Source organism: Oryx dammah, unplaced genomic scaffold (assembly GCF_014754425.2).
Source record: "Oryx dammah isolate SB20612 unplaced genomic scaffold, SCBI_Odam_1.1 HiC_scaffold_24, whole genome shotgun sequence".
Taxonomy (NCBI): Eukaryota; Metazoa; Chordata; class Mammalia; order Artiodactyla; family Bovidae; genus Oryx; species Oryx dammah.
The window spans coordinates 80574494-80582687 of NW_024070208.1; the positions used below are offsets into that span (position 1 = coordinate 80574494).

General features: G+C 44.5%; 1 protein-coding gene across 1 annotated transcript in view; it reads right to left on the reverse strand.

Annotated features, from left to right (window-relative positions):
• The window catches only part of ARGLU1 (arginine and glutamate rich 1), a 26796-nt gene that overhangs the window by 17737 nt on the left and 865 nt on the right, over window positions 1-8194 (reverse strand). The gene's annotated exons all lie outside the window — the stretch shown is intronic.

Below are 8194 nucleotides of genomic sequence, written 5' to 3' on the forward strand. Positions count from 1 at the left end.
TATATACAAAGAGCTTAATACCTTAGCTTTAGGAACCACAGAGTAAATCTGAAACAGAAAATCTACTTTCACTATCAGCTTTATAATCAAAGGACAAGCTATTAAATACATGATCTGCTCATCTGCCTATCCATGTAATCTAAGCAATGAGTTACAGCAAAGTTAGGAGAAACTTATGTAGCAAGCAATTCAGACCAACTAAATTGATTCCTCCTCCCTCACTACAAGCAAGGTCAGAATACAGATTCAAAGAGATTCACAGTGTGAAAGCAATAGTACTTCAGCTTTTAGACCAAACACAGACTTATTTAGCTTCACAACTTTTACCCTTTAATGAACCTGTTCTTTCTTTTTTTAATTGACTGTCAATTCAACGCTCTACCAAATATGCAGAGTGCTAGTCACTCAATTGTGTCTCTTTGCGACCACATGGACTGTAGCCCACCAGGCTCCTCTGTCCACGGAATTCTCCAGGTAAGAATACTGGAGTGGGCTGCCATTTCCGTCTCTAGATATGGGGAAATGGATGAAATGCATTTTTATCATCATTTTTACTAAAAAGTTCAATGAAGCATGATATTGCTTAATTATTCTAATCCCATTTAGATGTTACATATGAACTTATTTACTCAAGGCGAAATTCGGTGCTGAAGATACTGACATTTATCAAGGCACCATAGTGGAAACCTCGCACATTTTATACACGTGATCTCCAATATGACAGCCACTAGTCAGATGCATCCAGTCTGAACTGATAGTAAAAAGAAAAAAATAAAGATACAGACTATATTAAAATTAATTTCACTAGTTTCTTTTTAATCTGGCTCACATTACATTTCTATTCAACAGCATTATTTGAGACAATCTGTGCTGAAATGAATGCAAAAGACTCTGAAAGCATACCTAAATCCTAAGAGGTCAATCTATTAATGCTTCAACTTTCTCACAACCACAAAATTAAACAAAATCTGTAACGTTTCTATCTTTTGATGACTCATATGTATGTATTAAGTCATTCAATTTATTTGTTAAAACTATAGTTTCTAGTGAATGAAGTCACTCAGTCATGTCCGACTCTTTGGGACCCCATGGACTGTAGCCCACCAGGCTCCTCCATCCATGGGATTCTCCAGGCAAGAATACTGGAGTGGGTTACCATTTCCTTCTCCATTATAGATTCTAAGTGACCTTTAAATATCCTAATCCACTTCAGGTCAACTATTTTGGGGGGTGATTCAATTTCCACTAAAGTGCTTTCATTCTTAACTCCTGTTATTTATTCAGTGATACCATACTAACACCAGCATATCTAACATTCCGATTCATATCTGTTTCTGCATTTATAATCTCTATGTTATTTCTGCCAGGGAGATAGGAGCTTCTTGAGAAAGCATAATTTCTATTAGGTTCCAGACATCTGAAATAACCATTCTGAAGATTCTGTTGCTTGTCTCTTAACTATCTCTTCCCAACATTACATTATTAGTGATTATAATTGGGGGGAAAAACATGAAAGTCTAACATGTACTCTACCTATGCTCCTTTTCCTTAAGTTTCAATAAAATATCTTATTAGGGCAGTTCCAATAAGCCTTCATCTACAGCAGCTCAGTAAAATAGAACAGGTATCTACTTTAGCACTAAAAATGAGTGACCAGAATATCTAAAGGAAATCAGGCAGTGACTTCAATACAAATTAAAACTACATTTCAAATATAACCACGTTGTTTCTCTAATTCATCCAAAGAGAAAGACAAACATGAAAAGAAACAAGCAAGGCTAACAATTGCTGAACCTGTATGAAGTATGAGGATTATAGTACTCCATTTTGGTAAACTGGAAAGCTTTCATAACACCAAGTTTTAAAAGTATACACATACCCTGCACATGTTCTTTTGTTAGTTGGTTCTTATAAAATTAATAAATGTGTAAGTCTAGAAGAAATTTCATTTTAAAATTTCAAAAATGGTACAACTCAACTCTTAAAAGGACACTATAAACCAAGTTCCAATTAAAAACTTTCCATACAAAGTAGTAAAGAGGGAGAAGAATGGGATAAGGCTTTGAGCAAGGTTTTCAGTAGAAAAGCTGCCTAATTAACTAAGGAGTTTGGTAAAGGTGGAAGAGATCTGACATATTTAGTGTTTCTGACAAGCAAACCGTCCCTAAATGACAGCAATACAGCACAATGGCTGATGGGGCCACATTTCCACAGATTTGGTAAGTACAAATTGAGCCTAAATAAATTCAGTGTTACTTACAGCAAAAGCCACACCAGCATGTTATCAGCTCCCTGGGTCTCTGCTCCCACTGATGGACACCAAACCAGAGGGGCCAGGTGACAGGCCACACATGGTGACAAGCAGTGTAGGCAAGAGGCAGCTGCTGCTAAGGAGTCAAGTCTATAACTACAGCTCAGCAGTTTCACAGTCTCGAGGGGAGGGCAAGCGGAAACTGCCAAGCTTAACTGAAACCAGGAGATGGGAAACGGCCCAATGGACTTTCTCACAAGGCTGCTTATCTCTCTGTTCCTGAAGGAACAGGCAACCCCACCCCAGACTGTAATTAGGCCTTGCTGCTGTGCCCTGCCAGGAGACAGGCAAGGTCAGGGCACCAGTGCAGAGCTGCCCCCTACAAGGATTATCAACGATATAATCGCTGTTATTCTTGGTAAGGTTAGAACTGCTACTTCAGCAATCAGAAAAAACTAATCAATTTCTAGATCCAGCTCTGAAAAAGTTAAAAGCCCAATACTGTTTTAATTCCCCTCCCTCCACACACGTGAATCCAGAAACTCAATGACACAAGCACAGGGGAATCAAGCACCTGAGAGACAGGACAAGCCTCTACTGAACCACCCACTGTGTACTAGGTGCTGTGCTAGAAACCACAGCCTGGACTCCTGACTGTGACTCTGTATCCCTTTACTCCACCTTTCTTGTGTCTGGATCCCTTTGTCTGTCTTCCCACTAAAGCAAAGATATATGGTATAAAACTGAATAAAACCTAGTACAACATAACGTTCCTGTACCACTCAGTTGAAGGAGGGTGGGATGGGTGGATAGTTCTTAAAAAAAAATTGAGTTCATTTTTACTGATGACAAATTTATTATCGTAATCACTGATAAGGCAGCTATTAGGCTGACTTTCAAAAGAGGCACTGAAACTTTCTCAGGGAAAGAAAAAAAACAACAACCCAATTTCATCACTAGTATCTTATGAAACATATCACTACAAACACTGCATACCCATTCATTAAACTTTGGTTATAGGAGTGTCATTCTTGATATTCTTTTCTCTATTTTTTCCCTCAAAGTCCTCTGCTAAATTCATCCCCTTGTAAGAACCTGACACTGATGAAAGGGGTGAATCAAAACCAAGTTTTCTCCACTGCCTCAGGTCTTTTGAAAACACTGATCACAATCAACGTTAAAACGGCAACTACTAGAACAAACAGCAAAGGCCCAGCAACACAGCACCATTAATTTGAATGGGACTTTGCACAAATATCGAGCAATATTATTTCTAAGTCTTTAAAATGTACAAACTCAGTCCAAAGAGCTTAATTCTAGAACTGCTTAATAATATTAGCAAACAGTATTTACTCAGTACTGACCACTCTACCCAAAGCTTTATACACCACAGCATCATGTACATCCGATGGGCTCTGAGGCAAAGCAGGTGGCTGAGGGGTGGCCCTCAGCCTGGCTGCTCCACAAGCAATGACTTACTCTGCACTGTTTCTCCAGACGAACGTGGAAGGCACAGGGATGCACAAAAACTTAGCTACACAATACTTTAAAAATTGATAAAATTCTTTTCAACATCAGCCTGATCTTTCTCCCTGAAGTTCTTCTCAAAGCCCTACCCTCCCTGAAACACAGTTCCAACACACTGAACTTGCTCTCACCATAAGCTCCCAAGTATTCTCAGAATCACTATAGATCGCAGTTCACTTCAGATATTCTCATTTAGAAGGCGCTCAAGATGTCATGCAGTTGAACACTGAAGTTACTATGCCACTATTATCCTGATTTGTTGCAAGTCGGTTTCAGTCACTCTTTCCCCAACAGTTATTACAACAGGCATAAAGCATCTCAAAATAAAACATGAAAATAAGGGTGCAGAAGCAGAGAGTGTGCAACACTTAATAACTGGGACATTAGGAGGAGATCTTTCGAACTGAATTATCAACCTCAAAACTGAGAAAAAGAATTTTTTAAGGTCTGCCTTTTATTGTATTAAGATTATGACTTACAAGATCACTTCTTAAATTCACCAGGTTCAATCTGGTTGCATGTATATAAGTTAACAAACAACATTACTGAGTCTCACTGCTACATGACAAATATCACCTACGTACCCCAAATGTACTATTTCTAACCTTCACAATAAACAAGACATCTATCTCCATTTTACAGATAAGAAATCAAGGTCTCAGAAGTGTAAATGGCAAAACAGCCTGGTTTCCAATCATACTGAGACTTTCTAATTGCTAAAGCCCGATCAATTTAATTTTGCTGTCTCTCTCCACCTCACACTGGACCTCTCACAAGAAGGAACACTCAACAGTGTCTTCTGCTCCTTCTTCACTCACTGCCCGACCACGCACTTTCCTTCTGTCCAATGGTAAACACAGTCATCCCTGTGACCTCCGCTCTTCCCCACACTCTCCTGGGGTCATTCTACCTAGGATCAAAGGTTCTCAGGTTTCAGTCCCCCACTCTCAAGCTTGGATAAACTCACTATATTCAAAATCTAGTGCCTACATTGGAAGTGCCAAGTGGAAACTCCCTTTACTTTTCCCCCTCCACCATGCACCAGGCTGCTGACATTTTACCTGAGTCTGACCCACAGTGTCATGACTTAAACATCTGGTAGCTGAGGTGCAATGGCCACAACAGAGCCAAGAATAATGCTTTACTTCCCTTATGTTTCACATCAAATTTTATTTGCTCTAAATGTTTCTTAAATCTGCCCCTTTTGTCCATTTCAACACCTGCTCCTTCACTACTCCTATATGTATTTACTGTAATTTACCCTACACAGCAGTTGACCTGTTTAAAAACAAACAAACAAACAACCCCACACCATTTGCCTGCTTTAAACCCTTCTGGTTTCTGTGATGAAACCCAAGCTCCGTAATTCAGCCTACAAGACCCTTCCCATGATTCCCAGCCTGAAGCTACCTTTCCAGTCACTCCATGACTTTCGTACTTATGGAATTTCAAGTCCATAGTCATCTCTTTACTCCACATTAAGACCATCTACACCTCTCCCTTTATGCTGGCAGGGGTCGGGGGACTCCCTCCCTGGGAGCCCATGTATCCTATGGCGAGCCTGACAGTCTCCTATCTTTATCTGCCACTCATTCCTCAAGAGAACTAAGGTGCTGAGCTGTCCAGGATGCCTCCTATTCACAGTCACATCACTATCACGGAATTTACCACACTGTATTATAACCTACCTACCCACCTACCCGTCTTCAAGCTAGACTGAGATCCTGGAGGGTCAGTCATCTTTCAGAATAACAGCTCTTGGCATAGTGCTTGGCATTTCTCAAATGTTCCGTAAGTATTAGCTAAATGAGCTAACCAACACAACTTGTAGATAGACAACTACTTCTGCCATTCCCACGGCTGTGAAACCTAGAGCTTTCAATTGTCTCCTCTGCATGATCAGACCATATTAAGCAGTGCCTACTGCAAGAGACATAGGTTCAATCCCTCGGTCAGGCAGATCCCCTGGAAAAGGGAATGGCTACCTATCCAGTATTCTTGCCTGGAGAATTTCATGGACAAAGGAGCCGGTGGGCTAGTGTCCATGGGTCACAAAGAGTCGGACATGACTGAACGACTAACAGCAGGACACACAGGAATTCAGTGTAAGGTGGATGCTAGTTCTGCCCCATCCTCCCTTCATACATGCTAATGGAAGTGTGCCTCTTCTATCAGCTTGGAACTACACAGTGAGTGAGTGAGTGAAGTCGCTCAGTCGCGTGCGACTCTTTGCGACCCCATGGACTGTGTAGCCTACCAGGCTCCTCTGTCCATGGGATTCTCCAGGCAATAGTACTGGAGTGGATTGCCATTCCCTTCTCTAGGGGATCTTCCCGACCCAGGGATCAAACCTGGGTCTTCCGCACAGTAGACAGGCGCTTTAACCCTCTGAGCCACCAGGGAAGTTTCTCATTTCATCTCTGGATTTCTTCTCTGCTATTCGTGTGAAGTTTGCTAAATCCTTCTAACTATTCCTCCCATACATACTCTTGAGCTTTCTAGTGAATGGCAAACCATTACTCTTTGGAGATATCCTTTCATTTCACATGTAGATATTATCTCAGAGATGTCTTTTTTTTTTTTTTAAATACTCATATGTTGATAGTTACTTGAGAGCTACATCTTTACAAAACTGGATTCTATGTAATTGAAATTTCCTCCGAAATTATGGGTACTTGGTGTTCATACAATCACTGACACTTCTAAGGAGAAATGAAAGCATTGCCACGTTTTAAAGAAACGCAGTGAAGGGACTCTTAAGTTTTCTATTCCCAGACCTCTTAATGATTTGCTTTTAGCAACAAGCCACACTGCAGAGAAAGTTAAAATCCCTGCACAATCAGTACACAAGAAAAACTTGGCTCGGGAAAATTCAACATTCAGTAACTGTCCTGCCTCACGGGCACGTTGGGAACATGCACTCTAGAGCTACGGAAGACGGCTGGTTAAACAGGTAGAGTCAGCAAGTCGAACTCTGGGTGGGAAAGAACACCCACAGCATCAGAGCACCATAGTCTTGAACCGAAACAGAACCCAACACTTTAAAACCAAAAATTCATGATTAGACCATACTATCCCACGCCATTTCATTAGCTTGGGACTATGTGCACCTAGTCTTAGATCAAAAGATAACTCGAGAGGTGCCTCTTCTACACGGGATCAATGCACAAGTAAAAGCAAATCTGTCTTCTCAACAGCAAGTACACCGGGGAAACAACAGGCTTGCACCAAAGCGTGCTACAGAGAACTGCACAGCAAACTGAATGAACAGCGCAACGCCCTGGGGGCTCAGACGGTAAAGAATCCGCCTGCACTGTGGGAGAGCCGGGTTCGACCCCTGGGTCGGGAAGATCCCCTGGAGGAAGGCATGGCAGCCCACTCCAGTATTCCTGCCTGGAGAACCCCCATGGACAGAGGAGCGGGGCGGGCTACAGTCCACGGGGTCTCAGAATCGGACACGACTGAGCGACTAAGCACCGCACAGCAAAAGGAGGGAGTCAGCTTTGCTCGGGATGGTGGTTACACAAGTGAATGCAGGCGTCAAGACCCATCTTACTGTACACTTAAGCTTCGTGCGTTTTGCTTTTCACACCTCAAAAAACAAAAAAAAGAGAGGAGGCTCAAGAAGGGAAAAGCGACCACGACATCGCTCACCAGGAGGAACACACGGAAGTTCACCGCCTGGTTTTGGAGTGTTTTTCTTTACCCCGGGAATTCGGGTCCTACGTCTCCGACGCGATAGCGGCCCGCATCCCTCGCCAGCCTCGGGGGCCGACGCGGCTCGCCGCCCGCTCGGAACTGCACCCCCCACTTCCGGGACTGGCCGCCGCCGCCGCCGCCTCTCGCGCCAAAACGCGGCCTCCCCTCCAAGCCCTCCCGGGCCGGTCCCCGCTGTCTTCCTCCCCAACCAACTCGCGGGTAGGTCCTGACCCCCGGCTTTTCCAGACGCCGAGGCTGCAAGCCCGCGGGGCCCGGTTCCGGCGACCCTTCTAACCTCCTCCACCTCCCCCCACCCCGACCCAGCCGTCGCCCGTCTCCTCGCCGCCCCTCACTCCCGCGCCACCCCCCGCTGCCTCTCACTGACCCCCTTCACCCCCGCCACTCCTCACCGCCCCCGTCACCCCTTCTTCCCTGCCAGCCCCCTCTTGCCCGTCAGCCCGTCTGCCCTCAGCACCCCCCTCTCGCCCGTCACCCCCTCTCCTCAGCACCCCCCTCTCGCCCGTCACCCCCTCTCCTCAGCACCCCCCTCTCGCCCGTCACCCCCTCTCCTCAGCACCCCCCTCTCGCCCGTCACCCCCTCTCCTCAGCACCCCCCTCTCGCCCGTCACCCCCTCTCCTCAGCACCCCCCTCTCGCCCGTCACCCCCTCTCCTCAGCACCCCCCTCTCGCCCGTCACCCCCTCTCCTCAGCACCCCC